Source organism: Daphnia pulex, chromosome 2 (genome assembly GCF_021134715.1).
Source record: "Daphnia pulex isolate KAP4 chromosome 2, ASM2113471v1".
NCBI lineage: Eukaryota > Metazoa > Arthropoda > Branchiopoda > Diplostraca > Daphniidae > Daphnia > Daphnia pulex.
In genome coordinates, this window is record NC_060018.1 from 1,885,245 (window position 1) to 1,904,611 (window position 19,367).

A 19,367-nucleotide genomic window follows, 5' to 3' on the forward strand; every position below is an offset into this window, starting at 1 on the left:
AGAGACCAAAGTCTAGGGCGGTCGCCGTCGATCGGTCATGAACATTTTGACGGTCGGTAGTCCTCGCTACGTCGACTACTATTGGCACGACGTCTAACATGAAAAAGGCAACAAAAGGAAACGAGAAGAAGCCAATGATCCGTAACGTCGTTCCATCCACATACAAAATGGGGAATGACAATGTTTGCCTCTCTCTCTCTTTTTTTTTGTACAATAGAGACCCACAAAATCTCAAGCTTCTCCTTCTTCTTCCGTTCCAGCTCATCTTTTTTCTTCCCCGAACCCTCGATTTTTCAAATTCAGTCACTCCACCTCTCCACCTAACATTCGGCTAGGCATTTGCATACAGAGAATCTAGACGATTTTATTGAGAATGGAAAACATCTTCCGCTCTACTCTTGCGCACGAGCAGAGGCTCCCAGTCAAAAGAGGAGCCAACACGACCAGAATACACAACAAAGTTTGCTTGTAGACCTGCAACATATACATACGAAGGGTATATAGCTTACTACTATACACACCCCCGCATCATTGGCGGACTACCTGCAACTGTTCCACTCACAGACATGACCCAAGTCATCGATTTTTCCGCTTCTTTCGCTCTTCTTCTTCCGACCCTCTTTATTTTTGTGGCTCTCGCCGTCTTCTCCGCATTGACACGTGCCCTCTCCACGCCGACAGAAACTCCTTTTTTTAAATGAGGTGAAAAAGCGTCAAAGCAAAAGTGGGAGAAGAAGACGAGTCGGAAAATATAGAAAAGAAACTCATCAAACTCGGGCGAGGACCGACGTTTGTTTAGCAAAGAAACGGACAAACTTTTTTTCGGCGTGACGTTTTCGTTTCAAGAAATGTATACACGACGGCGAACCAAGACCAACTCATCAGTTTCATTTTCATACCATCGAGTTCCGGAAGAGAAGGAAACAAAAAATGGGCTCCTGCCCAACATTTTTCTCCCCTTTTTATTTTATGAGTTGGATCGGGTCATCTGAGACTTTTTCATACGCAGTGGAAGGGAGGATTATGTCATCGTTTGTTTGTTATTATTTTTTTTCCCATTTTTAACCAAAAGAACTCTCTCAGAAGTCAAAAAGTATCCCCTGTCACTCTCCCATCAAGCCCCCCCCCCCCCCGTACTAAAAATGGAAGAGGAGAATGATGGTCTCTTTCCTCTTTTATTTGTCGGGTCTCTTGGTCAGTCTTCAGAGTGGCCATTAGGCATATCCGGTAGCATGAAATCAGCTTACACGACATGTAAATCCCCAACAATGGACGAACAAGAGGGGGGTAATAAGGCTTTCGGGGAAGAGGCCAGGATCCTCATCTATACCCACCCACTCACTCCTTCCCTTTTACGTCTAAAAAATGTATATCCACACACACACACACACACAAACGCATAACATAGTTGGGCTTAAATAGCTTCAAATCTCGCTGCCTCTCCACTCTCTCCGCTGTCTCCCAGCTCATTCGTGACCAATCACTTTTTATATCCCTTCAACCCTCTTAGATGCCCATTACCCCCCAACTACTCGCTGCTGCCCACTGCAATAGACTCCGAAGTTGACGAGCACACGCTACGAGCAGACACGTCCGATCCTAACTACTCCGCTCGTGTTGCCAGGCAAGGGCATCTGTTCCGTCACTCGGGATCAAAACCGGACTCTCAAAACTCGGCAGCCCCCCTAATGTGTTCTCTTTTTTTGTTCCACCGTATAGAAGGGGGTTGTCCTAGACGATGGATTATTGACGGATGCTTCAAATGTGCAGGAGTGAGAAGAAGGGGGGACTCGAAGAAGATGTGAAACTGAACGATTTCAATATCCTCGCAACATTACAGAACACGGTGGCGCTGAAATGGCACGGCTCCCACGGGGTATCGTATCAATCATCAAGGGCCTTCAGCAGCCTTTTCTAATGAGCTCACAGCGCACTACATTCAGAATATATCTCGTCTATAAGCCCGTCTTTTAGTCCTCTCTCTCTCTCTTTCTCTCTGCCTCGTTTTTAATAATAATGAGATCAGCAAAGAGAAGAAGAGAGTGAGAGGGGAAATTTCGAGGGGCATTGATTTTAAATTTGAAACTCTTTTGGGGAATGAATCTTGAGGTTCGCAGCCTCTGCTCTTTCACGAAACAAAGTTGAAAAATAAAAAAGAAGAAGAAGGAGACATTAACAGGTTTAAAAAGTAAAGTAGCTCCCGACGAACGAGCACTTTATACGTCGCCGTGAAATACGACACGCCGTTCTACATTTCCTCGACAACTCGGGCAAACTTCTCTCTCTCCCCTCCTCCCTTCTTCCATCTTTCTAGATTTCAAGACGAGGTAGAACTGGCGTCAATCAAGCGGAACAGTGTCACCGGATCTAACAGCATTTCCGGATGGGTTGTCTCATCTTCCCCCTTTTCTCTTTCCCGTCATCTCCCATTGTATAACAGTAGGTAAGATAAAAAAGAGCGAAAAAAAGCAGCAAACTGCTGCTGGGCTGTGATTCAATGTGGGCGGATCAAAGGGGGGGGGACGACAGGGAGATCCCGTGAGCTCCTTGCACGCGGCATATTGGCGTTTGCCACGTACACAAAGCGGTGGCAAAGACCGTGGCGTCAATGCCACTCTCTCTCTCTCGCTCCCGGAGTCTCATGTCGAGATGCGGCTAATGAGAGAGAGACGGGAGCAGCACAATAACACGGCCGTGAGTTAATTTCCTGTTGTCAACCTCCACCGCCGATCACGGCGAATGGAATCACGGGAGGCAAGGAAGAAAAAAATAACAGAGGACAGAACGATGACAACCAAACGGTGGGATAAGGTACATAACGAGGACGGCGACGACAGCAACAACAATACTGAAAATGCCTAGCCGAAAAAAGTTCTATAAATAAGTTAAAAGTAAGAAGAAAAAAAAACAAGAATAAAGAGAAATGGATCTGAATGTGTGTTGTGACAAGAAAGAAAACAGAAATGGGACAACCTCCAACGCAAACAGGCACCAATTTAAAACTGGCGGACTCTGGCAGCTTGAAATTCCGGAATGGATAAACATACAGCATAATGACGTATTTCATTTTTTTTTCTTTCACTGTTACACTTGTCTGTCACCCCACGCAGTCTTACAGCGTGTGATTGCGACCGTCATTAGTGTCGCAGCTCAAAGACCTTGTAGTTTGTAGTTGCTGTGTGATAGCAAGTGACAGGGGAGAAAAAAAAAGAATCGGATTTGCAAATGAGAAAGAAAAAAAAAGTCTTGGTTCTCATGCGAATAAATTTGACCCCGTTGGCTTAGCAGAAACAGGGCGTCATTGATTGCTTCTTTATAAAAAAGTGCTTCTTCTTGTTATTATTTGGGTTTACCGACGAATCTCCTCAAGTCAAATGGAAACCCCCCAAATAGGAAGAGGTCGAATAATAAATATCCTCGTTGAATTTTCAAGTTTGGTTCACTTGTCGTTATACGGAAGGGGTCCTAAGAACTCTCATTTGTCTCTTCGGTAAACTACGCATGTCCCTACAAGGCATTGGGATTCGATCCAATTTTGGGAGTACCATCTAAAAAAAAGTCCCTTTCAACCAAGCATAATGCTGCCCAGACTTGAAGGCCAAAGCAGCCTTACAGTTCAGCCAGCAGGGCGGCCGGCCTAGTTGGATGACTTGGGTGGCGTCTGTATAAGAGGCAAACCAGGGTTACAAGACCACACGTCAATCAATCATCCAGAAAAAAAGCCAAGAGGAAAAAAAAGAAAACTAGAAAAAGTAATGGAGAACATAACCAAGTCTCCTCCAAAAAGAGAAAATGAAAAAAATGAGTCATCTACTCGCCGTTCAAAGCGACATTTCTCCATTTCTCGCTGGACATGAAATAATCAAAAGCAGTTGGTCCCACAACGCGGGCGTACTCTGACAAATAATTCAGTGGAGAACGGCCCGTCTGTTGGTAAAGCAGCTGACTCGTGAATGAATCATCTGTACGGTACACACACACACACCAACATGAGCTTGTAATAGTACAGTATAAACCGGATGAAGAGTCCAGCCAGTCCAGATGTAAAAGCGAGCTAGTTCTGGCTTGATTCGAATCGATAAGCCGCCAGTGCCTGTCCGCTAATGTCCCACTCTCCAACAGAAAAAATAAAGAAAAGAAAAGCCACAGACATTCACCTGCCGGCCATGAAAATTGGATCATCAACAAGATTGGGACGACAATCAACCTGGTCATCAACGAGATGACAGACGGGGGACAGCAGCTGATGCTGTCATGATGCAATTGGCGATACACGCACAAGGCACTTAGCGAAAAGTGTGCGCCAATCAAATTAATAGTCAAGTTTGTTCCTGTTGAGGTCGGGAGCCAAATTTCATGGAAATCAACGGCAACTGTCAGATTGGATGAGACGGGCAGTGTGTATATAAAGACAAACTCTTGGGCTTCCTCTTTTATTTTTTTACTCTTTTTCTTTCCTTATTTTTTTAGCTTTTGTGTTTTTTTGTTTTTTTTTAATGAGCAACTGGCTTTGACAGTACCGGCGCCGTACGCCGGTCACAACACAAAAGTCACGGACACGTCGGAAAGAAGAAGAAGAAAAAAGAAAAGGGCTAAGAGGGTTTATGTGTTGCGTCCCGGTCTTCCCTCTTATGGGAAAAAAAAACGGCAGAAGAAAAAAAGAAATAGAAAAACAACGCGCCAGCACTGTTGCCTGATGTAGTAGCGCCTTATTTATCTACCTTTCAGAGTGGAAAAGTTTGTCGAGATCATGAAGCCTTTATACTACCGTAATCGCACGAATAATAATAGAAACAAAATTCGCGAAAGGAGTTTTCCGCAACAAATTCAATTTTCTTTTTTTGGGCCGATCGGCAGCTGAGAGGCAATCAAGTCAGACGAAGGGGAGAGAGAGATTTCAGACAGTTGTGATTTGGAGAAAAGTGAAACAGACGTCGGTGTAGATATTCCACAAAATGCAATTTCCTCTCTCCTGACTCGTCTTTGTTCATCTCCTTCGTCATTTGATCCGGTCATCCAAGTAGCGGCTCTCTTATCTCTCGATCTCATTTCCCAGGGCCCTAGTCGCAGGGACCTACTCCTGGGTTGGGTCGCACAACTCCTTTTTTTCTTTTCCCCGAATTCTATGGCACTATCGTTCAACTTGAAGCTTGGTTGCATTTTCTGCAGCTCTTCAGGCCGACGAAGGCCAACACAAACACACACACACACACACTCCATTCTCCTCCTTCACCCAGTGCAACTTTCGGAGCGGGGCACATCTCCACCGAACTCTCTTGGCGAATTTAGCGGCATCAAACTTTGCGAGAGAGCGCAGCTCGTCCTGTTTGTTTTCCTCTCCCCATTTTTGTTTTGTTGTGTTACTTTTTCTTGCGCTATTTTAATAAGCGTCGTTAAAACGGTCGTATAATGTCGTTATCACGAGAACTCGCTCCATTCCAGAGTGGCGGCTCGGCAGTATACGCCAATGGAAAAACACATCAGAGAGAGAGAGAGAAAACGTATTGCCGATCCAACTGGGCGAGACAGAGACCGTCGTACCGCGGGACCCAGATATATCTCTCTACCAACATTTTGTTTTTCTTCTAGCTCTCTTTTCCTTCAAACTGCGAAAAATAAAAAAAAAAAGCTGCGGGCACGCTACACGTTCAGACAGGTAGACGAACTATCAACGAGGACAAACCGGTCGTAAATAAGTTGGTCCCTCGTGCAATACTTTTTATTTATTTATTCTCTTTTACTCAATTCTCTTTTTTGTTTCTTCTCTTCGTCCGTCATTTCTCGACTTTTTTGAACAACATCGTTCAGACCCGTTTTCTTCTTTTGGGATAGCTGATTTTATTGGGTCAAAAAGTCTGGAGCGCCCATCAGCGCTAACTCACGAAACGTGCAAGTGGTAGACATACGTGTACAACAACGCTATAAATAATATAAAAAAAGAGAGCTAACGTAATAGTTTTTCATGGAAGGTATGTGTACAAGTCTCGTGTGTGTGTGTGTGTGGTGACGGCGGGTGGTAATAGACGTTCATGCGTTTCTCACGGCGATAGAAGAAGGAGCCAAAGAGGAGGGAGGCGTAGCAACACACAGGACACACAAAAACCGTTCAAAAGTTTCGTGTGTGTGTGTGTGTGTGTAAAGTGCATGTCGGGGGTGGTTCGGATGGGTGGGGAGTGCGCGTGCGTGCACACCGTCGCTTGGCTTTTGTCTTCCCGTCGAGGATTCACGCGGTTCGCTCAACTCCTTCAAGTTGGTTACGTCAAGAGGCTAGGGCTATACGAAAAGAAGATGGGGGGAACGAATAACAAAGTTGCGCATTGTCCATCGTGTGCAGGTCTGCCGGCGAATAAGGGAACCCACGCAGAGAATAAGAAGAAGAAAGAGGAGGACAAGTCTTCTTAAATCAGCTTTGAAACTTGTCCCTTTTTTTCTCTCTCACCAGCCAAAACAACAAGTCAAAAGAAGAAAACCCTTCCTGTATGTTTTTCATCATTTCTGCGTGTTTATCTTTTAGAAGAGACGCGGGAGATAAGATGGGAAACATTCGTCAGTTTTATGGCCAAGAAACACACGACGCAGGACCAACAAAACAAAAGAAGGAGGACCGTTTTTTAACGAGAAATTCCACCCGTGGCCCCGGAATAATTCATTTCTGGAATATTACGAGATTGCATCGAGGGAGCAGATGAATTTTTCATTGCACTGACGACTGCAAATTCTTCCTCATTTGATGATGATCGTCGTCAACAAAATCTCCCCAAATAATAATAAAAAAAAGAGTCCCTTGTTCTAGTCGGGCTCTTGATCGACACATGATCAAATGAGAAGGAAAGAGTTTGACAGAGAACAAAAGGAGATGGAGAGAGAAAAGAGTCTTAATTAGCGGGGCGGTCTCTCTTTATCTCTTAAAAGTCTCGGCGGGTCCCAGCGTCCGCTTTGTTTCGCATCAAACAGAAAAGAAAAGAAGCGAAATGGAAAAGCGGGTGGGAAACCGCACCCAGTAATACACATATATAGCAACGTGTCATTACATTTCGGTAGAACAAAGAAATGAGAAAGAGAGATATCAAGGCGATGTGTGTTCCGTCTGCTCTTGTTCTTTTACCCCTTGTGATCTGACCGCATTTCAACGTCACGTACGCAACAAACTAGACGGGCACACATCCCCCCGCCCTCCTCCCGCGCTATCGGCATTGATTATTAATGAGATAGCGCTGGTATAGCGCATAAGACCAACCAGAGCAAAGATTTGGCCAATTCATCCAACAGCCCCGATGCAGCGTCATTGTTTTCATTCTCCCTAGTTTAGTAGTCGTAGCTAGCTATAGTGATTGCTGTTGTTTTACCCATCTTTGTGCTGCCTACACCCAATGGGAAATGTAATCAGCTCGACGAGAATAGACAGAAATGCCAAAACGGAATTTGTTTTTCTTCGGAAAAATAATAATAAAATTCAAAAAAAAAAACAAGAGGGACAGGACACACACACAATCAGTCGGGCTCATCTTTTCGGGAATGAGCGAGGAGCGCTGGGAACAAGGAAAGGAGAAAGAGAGATATGAGATTTTCTTTTTCGTGTTTTTAGGGTCGTCTATATACACTCTTTCGCTGCCTTCTATCTGTCGAGACAGCGTCCGTAAATCAATTTGAAACAACGGGAGGGACTCGTCGTGAAAAAAGGAGGAAAAGGAATAACGATAGTCAGCACACATTGATCTGTTTCTTCAAACATCATTTTCCTCTTTCCCTCAGATTATTGTCTCTTTCATCCGCCCACCCGACCGACCCACAACGTCTTTTGTTTCTTTGTTATCCGTCCCTTGATTTTCGCATTGCACGTACCGTTGCATCGTGACCATCCACGATGCCTTTAAATGAGAGGCTATTGATACCACACACACACACATACACAGACACAGTGTGTACGTATGTATGATGAGGGCCGCATAAGAGCAGAGAGAAAAGATGATGACTAACTCCCAGACGACGGATGAATAGATCTATGACTTTGAACAATTCCCGAATTCCTTTTCTAGCGATCCAACAATCACATCCAATCAAGTCGGGAAAGAAACCCACCGTGTCTCTGTATCGAAGAGACACAAAAGAGGGAAGAAGAGCGTCTCCCCCAACATTCCAGGCCACATAACCTAAAATCCTTATTACTATATGAAAGGAAGAAGAAAAAAAAAGTCGGCTCAATCACTTAGAAGCTATATAATAAGGATTGTTGCAGCATCAAGCATCAGACGAGTAGGAGGGAGTCATGTGAGGGGGAAAGAAGCCAATCATATCAAGAAAAAATGAAAAGAAAAAATAACCTCGAAATAATAATAATAAAAAAAGAGGGGGGAAAAACACACATACAGACACACACACACACAACGTCGTCCAAAAATGACTTGAAGGTTGCCTTGACAAAGCTTTGTATTAGCGACAAGGTATTACGTCCTTGCGGTACAAGTCAATATCTCCAGAGAGAAGTCTCTTCAGAAGAGTTCTCCTCTCTTCGCGGATACACTTCTCTAGCTCCTCCTCCTTTCGGGGACTCCTGATTGAATGATAATCCGATTCCTCTACAGACTTCCCTTCTTTCCTTCCTGAATAGATCCCGTATCAACGACAGGTTTCTTTTACCCTCCCATTTTCTTTTTTAAAATCTTTGGCGTTGAAATCCTTTACAGAAATTTTTAAAAAAAGTGATGATAGCCTGGCAAATTGAAATGGCGAAAAATTGTTTTCAACGACCGTATCCGGTTGGCGATATATTAAAAAAGGCTGGACAAGAAGACTTCGGGAGTCAAAAGTTTTACGTGGAAAAAGCTTCCCGGACCGCACCCCTCTTCCAACTTCTGTGCAAACAGAGAGGGAGAGAGAAAGGGCCCAAAAGAATAGACAAACAATATCCCTCTATAAATATACTCGGGAAAAAGGTAAAGGCTTTTTTTTTCCTAGAAGAGACGAAAAAGCCAAGGGAGACAAAGTCCAGTCTGCAGTCGTGTTTATCCTGAAGATTGGTTTGTTCCCCCCCACTGCTGTCTATCGCTTCTTTTTCTTCGGCTGTTAAGACAACAACATCGGGCGCGGCCCCACCTAAACTTGTCGCCCAACCCAGCACTCTTTGCACTGTATTATCTAGCAGTGTGCGACGATAGGAATGTGCCACAACACACGGGGGGCGAGTGCAACGTGTTCAACAACGAGTGGGTAAGAGAAAACAAACAAACAGGGGACCCCGGAACATCATCGCGCGCTATACCCTCTTTGCTTATGCACTTCCCCTCGCCAACAACTGCCAAGCCAAGAAAACAAGCAGCAGCAGCAGCCACACACAAGAGAATTCGAGCCGAGAAGACACGAATTGTCATCTGTTTGTGGATTTCCACACGTTTCCGCTAAACTCTCGTCTACTTCATTGCAGCGTCTCGCTTGGAGAGGGGACCGCGTGAAGTTGATGGATACAAAACAGCAAACGACAACATGCCGGACTGGCCACAGCATCACACCAGCCTACCCCGGTCGCTGTGTACTTGCAAACACGTAGCGGAAAGTAACAGAACGGGGGGATGTTTGTGGCGTTTGCAGCAAACGTCGTGTGCCGGCAACATCCCGCGGTGGTAATTAAATGAATTGATGGCTTCGAGGATTATTATACCTATAGCACGCCATGAAAGTGTGTTTGTGCTTGGACTGAAAAGTGTGTGTGGATAATAGACGCAGTGTGTAGGGAAAAACTGGAAAAACAAGTCAAACATGTTGCGTGAGTCAAGCAGGGACAGAAGGCTATTATGAGTCTCTAAGACGGCCACACAAGGTCTTATCTCAATTGAATCAGCTAACGCTTGGGATGATGTGTGTGTGTGTGGCGTGGGGGCAATTTGAACTGGACGGCTCAAGGCTGGATTTGACCAACAACAACAAACCCGGAGCAAAAATGGAGGGGAAGAAAAGCTGAGGGAATTCAAAGATAGAATCCGGCAATGTTTATTTAAAGATTTCGAGAGAGAGAAAATCTACGGGTGAATAGATGAGGCCTTCAAGTTCATTATAACACGATACACAAGACAAGCGAACGAGAGAAAAGGGTGTTGGTAGAAGATCGCCTATTGAAGATATCAAGAACCTGCTGTGCGCTGGCAACTGTCTGATGCGGCATTTGTATTCGAAAATGAATGAAGGCGACACACACAGCCTCACACCAGCTGCGACGTCACATTCAAATGCAGCAGCAGCAGCAGCTCCGGGTTCTTAACCCATGCACAGCTCCCCATTTTTCTATTGATGACGCAGGACCAGGTATATATTATGTGATATAGCATGCCATAATAATAGCTAGATAGCTCTCATTCTATACGACGCCATTGAAAAGAGGGGAAAATTTTTTATTCCCAAAAAAAAAAGAAATGGCTGTGGCTAAGAGACGGCCGGATATTTGCGTGTGGTCGCTATGTACATAAGCGGGCGTGTGTACTAAAAAAAAGAGGACAAAGAGCTATGGCTACAGTTGAGAGGGGAATTGCTGGAAGATGGTGACAATGAAAGACTTTGGCACTCTTGATCAACCTCGATACGGTCGCTACAGAAGCGCATAGAAAAAAAGATGGTGGGGTACAAAAAAAAAAGAGAAAGAAGTCGACGTCAACAAGAGCCCCCACGGACACGGGTAATGTGGTAGTCGAGTTGGAGAGAGTGAGGGACTTGATGTCGTCCACCCCACCCTTTGCAAGTATAAGCAAAAAAAGAAGAGGGAGCTTCACAGGGACGCAAACGTTCCCTTATATAACCGGAGCAACTGGAGCTTTTGTGTGTCGTCAAAGAGATGCAACTCTCTTGTTACCCTCTTCAACTATACCACCACCACCACCCCCAAACTACCTACTACCTACCCCCTATGGCTTGACTAAACAACCGTTGCAGGCCATGGAGGAGCAGCCCTATATACATAAACCGTTATGTTGCGAGAGAGCCAAGAGAGTCCGAGCGTATCTTATTATAATGCACTATAGGCCTCCTACTCCTACTGCACTAACCAACGCTCACACACAGACAGACATTCAATATTCTAGAGTCACTGGCTGTAATAACCCATCGCCCAATCCCCAGATAGTCCCTTTTATCCCAGAAAAAAAAGGAACGCTCACGCTCCGACACGCACCAGATCAAAGGCCTACTCTGCCGGATTCTGGCGGCGAAAAAAAAAATAAATAAATAAACGAAAGAAGGAAGGGAAAAAAAAGTCAACTGCTCGGCAAACGATGATCAAACATTATTAAATGTTGGTCTCTTTATTCCGCGGGACAGAGAGTGAAAATAGCGTTTCAAGTCTCGTCGGCGGCGGCATCTTTTCACTCCCGCGTATAGACATCGTTATGTTGTACACAACGTAATAACCATCTGGTCGGTCGGGCCTCTTAACGACGAAATGACTTTCGATTTCATTTGCAAGCGGGAAAAAAAAAACCAAAGAAAGAAAAGTGGCTGGAAAAAAATATCCCCAGCGGAAGAACTTCTTTTGTGTCTCTTTGCAAAGGAATCGCTGGCGTTCGGGAGTCGAGCGAGAAATAAAATAAGAAATTCAAGTTAACGCGGACGCATGAATTAGCCAGTAACGATATTTCTGAAGCTAAAAAGGTCCGCAATGGCAATCCCGCCGCGGCGGCGGCGGGTAGATAAATGAAGCGATTCGAAATGTGAACGCGATGCGAAAAATCAAAATGTGACGGGAGCGCGTGTCCCGCCGTACCCGCGTTCAAAAAGAAATAAAAATAGGACGACCGGTCGGTGTTGCCGACTTCATTACCGACGATGACTGGATGAAGGAAACACACCGCAATCGAGAATGGAAAGGGACCGCCCGGTACGCGCTCACGCCGGCCGTTGCAAATGCCGCCGCCGCCTCGCACACACACACACACGCGGGGCCCCGTGCTGCGACGGGAGTTCACCGTCCTCCGCCGCAACACTTCTTCTTCAGAGGGCCAATACACTTTTATAAGAAAAAGAAGGACACATTCCCAAACACTTGACCAAAAATACTGGAGGCCCAGTAAAAGTAACGGTCGTATTAAGTGTTTGAAAAAAGAAAAAACAACAAGTACCGGTACGAAAAAAAATTTGGCATCCGTGTCAAATAGACCGAACGAGTGGCATCAGTAGCAATAACCGGGAGTCATTGAATGCACGACACTTGAAGCCTGCGGACGCCACCCACCAAGGAGAGAATCTGGCAACATCAAAAGATTTGGTTGTCTTTTGTTGTGGGCTCCGTTACCTTTTATCTTTTCCCTTTCTTCTTCCGGAGAACAAAACAAATATCCCCCCGCCGCCACCCACACTAACCAACCCACAAAAAAATACAAAAAAATGCGGCGGATATATCTGTGGAGGACGAGGCGGAATACGCAATGAGAGACGACACGAGAGAACAACTCGGACGTGATTTTCCCACCAACAGGATCGGTGGTAGCCTCTCAAGTATTAAAGGATGTAGAGAAGAGAAAGAGCAAGAAGAGGAGAGAGAGAGCTCAGGGGGTGATGCCATACCAGCCCCCAAGAGCCGGCAAATCGACTCAAACAACCGGAACTAATCGACTTCTTCTTCTCCTTCCTTCCCCTCTCTTGGCATTTTCTTAATAGACACAAGATATAACCGGCACAAGAGGGGGGTCGCCCTTCTGTGTGCAACAAGACGATACACAAAAACACCCCCCGAAAAAGAAAAATAATTAAGAATCTCATTTTCCTATAATAATAATAGAATAATATCAACAACCTGCCCCAGAACAAAAAGAATTACAACCCGGATATCATCCCTTCCATTTCGGAATTCCTCCGTTTCCAAGTGTTCATAGATTGTAATTAGTTCTTTTAATGCGACGTCGTCACGGAAACGCTATCGCCTAAAAGTTTGATTGCTCTCGCCGTAGAGTTATTTCCATTTTGAGAGGCCCCCCTCTTTTCCATTCCCACCTTCATCATCGGCAGCTGTGAGACGTCCATACCGAAACGTCATCGATCGAACCGGACTTCATTAACATTTTATCTTTACCGCACAGCACAAACAAGGAGCCTCTAGCCGCTAGCGGCCAGCGCAGCAAACGCATTTCCTGACGAGAAAAGGGCCATTTGTGCCTTGCCACCTTGCCGCTTGATTGCCCTTTGATAGAAAAAAAAACCGTTTCGGGCACGTCGATCGATCAAGTCACGTTACGTCACGCGTACTACACACAAAACACATTCATGCTACTATATATATATATTATACAGTGTATGCATATTGAAGATGGGAGAAAAAAAGGGATATGAAATGAAAAGTTGGCCTTTTTTTCTTCAACTTCTTTCGACAAAATATTATTTTCTCGACAGCAATTTCAGAGTGAGCGAAAATAAAATAAAAATGGAGGGGATGGCCAGTTCCGTCCGCCAGTTCTTTCCATCGCGTCAATATTTGACAAGGGACTATATAAGAGAAAGAGGCCTAGAACGATTTAATATGACATCAACCGCCAGCACACGCATATACACAAGAAAAGTAGTTGAGGGGGGAGAAAAAATAGGCCAGAAAAAAATATAAGAAAACATAAAGCCTCCGGAGTCAACAAGAACCCCGAGTCAAGGAGTCAAAAAAAGGGAGACGATTTTTCATCAATATTGAGAAAAAGAAGATGGGGGTTGAAAAAGGGTTGGGGGGGCGCCACATGCGCAGTAGAGTACCGGTACTCTACCAGTCACGTTACTGTGATTATACGCTCTATGGAATATCGTTCCATAAAGACATTGGTATTTTATATATAGATGAAATATCCTCCTCCCCTCAGTCCCAACATAAAAATTTGAGAATAGTTTATTTCTTCTTCTTCTACTCATTTCCTCGCTGTAATTGCTAGTTATCAGTCTCGGTGAGCGATCGGGTCTTGAGTATATTCACAAACTGTGCGCGCGGTGGGATATCTCTTTGGTCGGGAGAATGATGTGATGGCAAAAGGGTTTTTCTCTTTTTTTCCTTCTTCTCTCCTCCGCCAGAAAGAAGAAGAAGACGGACGAGTCGGCAACACGCTAAAGGCGGAGTCGAATATTTTAATGAGCTGTACACAGCAGGCTGTGTGTGTGTAACATCCAACACACAGACGGGAAAAAAAAACGAGAAGAAAGGAAGACGTCCTAGTTCCTTGTCGAGACGATGGACGGGTGAGAGAGTTAAAAAAAAACACAGCACGAAACCCGAGAAGAAATCGAAAAAAGATCCCAAACCCCATCATCAATAATGTTAATAGGGTGGGGGTATTTTCAACTCGATCAACATATCGTGAGAGATAAAAAAAAACCAGATGGAGAGAGAGAAAACGAAACACTCGTTTAGATAAATTCCCCCACGAAAAAACAGATTGAAAAATAGTTTGTCGATATGTATGGCGCGTGTATAAACACCATAGACACATACGGTTTCCTCCTTAATCGTGTGCACGCTCTCACCAGTTCCTCGCTATCGAATACATCAATTTCCAGTTTCCTTTTTTTGTTTTGAAAGACCCCAAAACTTCCACCAAAACTCATTTTGTTTTGTTTGGACTTGCTTCTACAAAAGTGAAGAAATGAAAGAATGAAACTTTCGATTGTTCCCAAAAATGACCGGCGAGACATAAACCAGTTCAAAAGTAATCTAATTCAATAGACGCTATAAAGATTAAGGGTTACGAAAAAAAAGGGAGACTATTACGTTTTGGAGCAGAGCAAAAGACAATGAAATAAAAACAACCGACAGCCGCAATGGTGCGAACGGAAGCCGCGCGCTCTTAACCATAATCACCTTTTCTCTCATTTTCTCTTTCATTTTTCTTTGGTGAACGAACGAGTGAAGACGACGCTGCGCAAATGCAACGTTCCGTTTCACTTGCACATCCAGACGGGCGCACCACCTCCGCCCGAAAAAAACAAAAAAAGAAAAGCAAAGGTGACGTGTACTAAACAGTTATTTCCTTTCGGTCTTTTAGTCCTCTTCCTAATTACCACTTCGGACTCGTACAAGAAAAAGAAATAACAAAAAACGAAAAGAAAAGAGGGAAATATTTCTTTCAAAAAATAAGGAGCCATTAAAATAACGAAAAAAAAATAGGGGAGAAAAAATAAGGAGACTCTCCCGCCGCGGGTTCCCTCCTCAACTCCTATAACCTCCTGGCGCTATTAAAGAGCTCATAAAAATAAAGGAAAGAAGGAAGAAAAAAAACACAAGGTGGTCAGACAAAGGAGAAATTCCCGGAGTAGCTCTAAACAGACGAAAAAGAGGTTGATATACACACACATGCATCCACTGTAGAATGCAAACCCCATGGAAAGGGCTATATAGGAGTCAGGTGGAGTTTAAAAAAAACAAAAAACAAAAAAGAAGAACGCGGTCCAGAAATAACCCCCCCATAACTCCACCCACCTACTCCATCTTGTAAATAATTCAACAGGACAGGTGATGCCATAACTTGAGAGATGAGAGAGGGTTGGAGATGGAAAAAAACAAAAAGGTTATATGCGAGAATGACGGTCAAAGTAACGAGAATGACTGCATCGACCGAGGGCACTCGTTAGCCAACAACGATAACCCTCACACATTGCAGCTGTCCACTTGTCGCAATGCCAATCTAATAACTCATTCTCCAAGCAAACTGCTCGTGAAAACGTAACATCGCCTCCCGCACAGTGCGCATCAGCAGCAACAGTTGCCTTCCTTTGTTCCCCTATTTTCAAAAAGTTGCTCCTCTCTTTTTTTCTTTAAAGATTTCATAGCGCCCATAATATATTCGTCCATCCATCGAGGCCGGGAAAGAGAGGCCCAACTGGTAGTCGTGATAACTTATTCATCATCGTCGTCCCTGATTCTCTCCAGCACTTTGCCCCCTCCAGCAAAAGATATAACAGCTCCTTATTTTTCTCCCTCTCTTCTTGTGTCATTCTATATAAGTTGCATTCCGTTTGATCTGTCGCTGGATCAATACTACGTGTGCAGAGAGTCTCCTCCTCTCTCTGCTCTTCAATTCTCAAAGGATATCAAACATTTAAAAAAAAAAAAAAGAGGCTCGACGTCGGAGTCACGCACCACATACGTACAGATACACACACTGAAGGAGAGAAAAAGAGACTTACATTGGGTTGGTGGAATTCCAGTAAATGTCGCTGAGCCGGTTAGCAGATGCGGCCGTCTGGCAGATCAGTTCAATGAGCAGCAACAAGAAGTAGATGACCATTTCGGGTGACATTTTTCGATCTTTTCGAGATGCTTCACTTTGACACAGTTTAGGAAGAAAAAAAAGGTTGTTCTTGTTCACGCTCCAAAGTGCCTCGATTTATCTCTTTTGAACTATTCCTGGAATTGCAACACACACGTTTTCTTGAGGAGAATTTACCGCGACGAGACAGGGCGGACACCTTGGCCAAGGTTACGATGATAAAAGCACTGCCAGTTCATCGACACAGATATCCATCGGCACCATTAAAGGGAGAGAGAAGCACACAATCACAGACACCTGAAAAGAAAAAAAAAGAACAAAAGAAAAAAAAGTTTTAATGATGACTCATTCAATTCGAGTGCCACTGTGGACAGTAGCGACTAAATAAGTGGGCAAGAAAACGACATTTACGATAAAAGGCCATAATCTTTGCACCAATTTCGAGAGTGAAAGTCGTCATTCCAGTCCACTTTGCTATGTTAATCAAACGTTACACAGCATTTGCATAAAGTCTATTTTATAAACCAAAGAAAAAAAGGGGGGAGGGCGTGATCGATTTACATTCATTCGAAACGACGTTCTCATAGTGTGATGAAACATCTGTTATTTGCGCAATTCGTTCGCATGCAAAGAGTGTCAAACGAACACAACATTTTTTGTCCTTCATTCTCTCGGCTCTGCTGTTGTGGTACGCCAATTTCCCCCTTTGGTGACGAAGTTAATAAGCCGTCGCGCAGAGGTTGAACGACAGCAGAAAGCGAAAGAACGAGAAGAGAGAGAGAGAGAGGGAAATGATGATGATGATGATGAACCACACAAGAAAAAGTTCCCTCCGTCTGCCTGTCTCTTATATGCCTGGACGGTTGTTTCACGCCAGCCACACGCGGCCTGGATATTAATCCATGGCGAGACGATTAACCGATGGCCAAATAACAGGGCTCGCGTGAGTGCAACACAACGTGCGCCGACCGCGAGCGAAAACAAAAAATGCCCCCTTCTCTTTCATCCCGACTCTCTCTCTCTCTCTGCTGGAACATTAGCGGCAAGAGAGAACAGCAGTACCTTCTAATTACAAATTCAACCCTCAATTGTGCGCTTCCCTCTCTCTCCTTCTTAAGTGTGGGCTTCTCATAGTCTCCCAGACAACCCCCTCCACCAGTTAGGGAAGGAGAAAAAAAAATCTTGAAAGAAGAAGAAGAAAAAAATGGAGTTCAAGTGAAATTTTTAAGGCTCTTCCTTGATGGTTGACTCCTCGTAAATCATCCAATCAATGTCATTCTCAATTTAGTGAACAGAATGGTGATGATTTCCTCTCTCGTCGGTTTCTTAGACGTAACTACACGACATGAGAACTCCTGCTGTCAACAGCGGCTGGCCCTCTGACGCAATAACCCAACAAATGTAATGAAGATATTGTCAGGAAATGTTTGTGTGTGTTGCGTAACACACGCAGAGAGTCGACACATGAAGCTCGTCCAGCTTTTTAGTATCAGATTCCATTGTTCGGTAACACAGAAAGTTGCAACATTTTTTCCCTCCTTTCCCGCGGATCAACGCCCAAAAAGCCGAGCTGACATTGCGCAAAGTAATGCACGCAAGTTGTGGTATTTCTTCCCCCCGATAGATAATCAACTAGGCACCGGCTATAGCAGCAGCACAGAGAGAAAGCAAGCTTGGGACTTTGAGAGTTTCGAGTTTGTCGGGGGATGAAGTGAATAGATAAATAAGAAGAAAAGAAGACTAAACTACAACTCGGTAATAAGTCTTAGCTTAGTAGTTGGTGTGTATACATGAGTCGACGGTCTTTAGATCGAGAAAAGACGCAAGAAAATGAGGAGAAAGCAGTTCGCTTTTGTTGTTGGGCCTTGCCGCACACGTCCAAGTTTTCATCATTGGGCTCATCTTACGCTTCTGAATGGACCAGCGATCCTCCTTTTCCATCTCACGAGCTCTCAACTTATTTATTGATACACAGAGCACACTGTCTTGTCTAACTCTTACGTCTATAATATCGAAAAAAAAGAAGAAAAGAAAAAGGGGAGAATTCACTTCAGCAGAAAAAAAAAGTTTTGGTATTTCCCAAGGCCTGGTAAATCTTATTAACTTTCGTCCTCATTCTCTTCCCCCCCCCCCACCAACTATCGTTCACCTCTATGTTGAGTCTGTCTCTTTTATATTCCTCGCTCAATTGTGTTTTGTTACACACTCGGCCCATCGACGGGCAACTCTCTGCCGTTTAAAATCTCACCAGGATCATAAGAAGTACCGGTGAAAAAACCTTTCGCTCCCACCCAACAAAATAACCAAACACTGTCAAGTTCTTTTTTTTTTATTCCCCCCACGGTGGGGTTCTAATACATGCGACAAGAGTATACCAGCAGCAGTTGTAAGCTCGCCGACATGTGCGAAGTGTTGCGCAGCTTCTTCACAAAAGATGCTCCGAGGCTCTCTTTTGATTTCGAATGTTACACAAGGCATAACATGTAGAGAAGAAGGGCTGGATAGAGAGAAAGAGAAGAGGACTAATGCGCGCATTCCCCCCCACTTGAAAGTCTCCCGTTTCAAAAGCCTGGGGCTACCTTCTTCTTCTTCTTGTTAATATTTACCTGTTGGATGAGAGAAGGAGGAGAGCCCAGAGAGATACATGTTGCGTAGCCACATCTCACCTGCTGCTGGTCCGATCGACACAACTTGGCTCCAGGCTTGTCATTTCCCTCTACCACCAAAAAACCATCAACCCCCGTGTTTTTCTCTGTCCCGTTCTTCAACCAACCAAACTTTTGTTTTTATCTCAAACTCGACATCTTTTTTCCTCTGTGGGTCTTGTCGTCGTCCCGGTTCGCGTTCGAAAAACCCTCCAGTGATTTTTCGAGAAAAACAAAACAAAGAAGGAGGAGGACCGTATATATAGGGAGGGCACATCTTTATTGCGCCGACTTTATATCTACAAGAACCGAGCAAAGATGATGCTTTGATTTCTTCTCTCTCCCCTCTACATAGCTCTATTCTACCTTCATTTTCCTAGTGTTTTTCTTTTTTGAGAGATCATCATCACAACGACGGTTTATGATGGCGCTCACCCTTCTCTAAATTATCGTCCAAGTCGGAAAAAAAAGATGGAAATAAAAATTAATTAGACTTGAAAATCTTGTC

At 44.3% G+C, this 19,367-nt stretch overlaps 1 long non-coding RNA gene across 2 annotated transcripts in view; it reads right to left on the reverse strand.

Moving 5' to 3' along the window:
• The window catches only part of LOC124201684, a 90,904-nt gene that overhangs the window by 70,182 nt on the left and 1,355 nt on the right, over window positions 1-19,367 (reverse strand). For both annotated transcript variants that reach the window (XR_006877635.1, XR_006877634.1), the window contains exon 2: window positions 16,132-16,511. This is a non-coding gene — a long non-coding RNA (uncharacterized LOC124201684). The remainder of the gene's footprint in view (window positions 1-16,131; window positions 16,512-19,367) is intronic.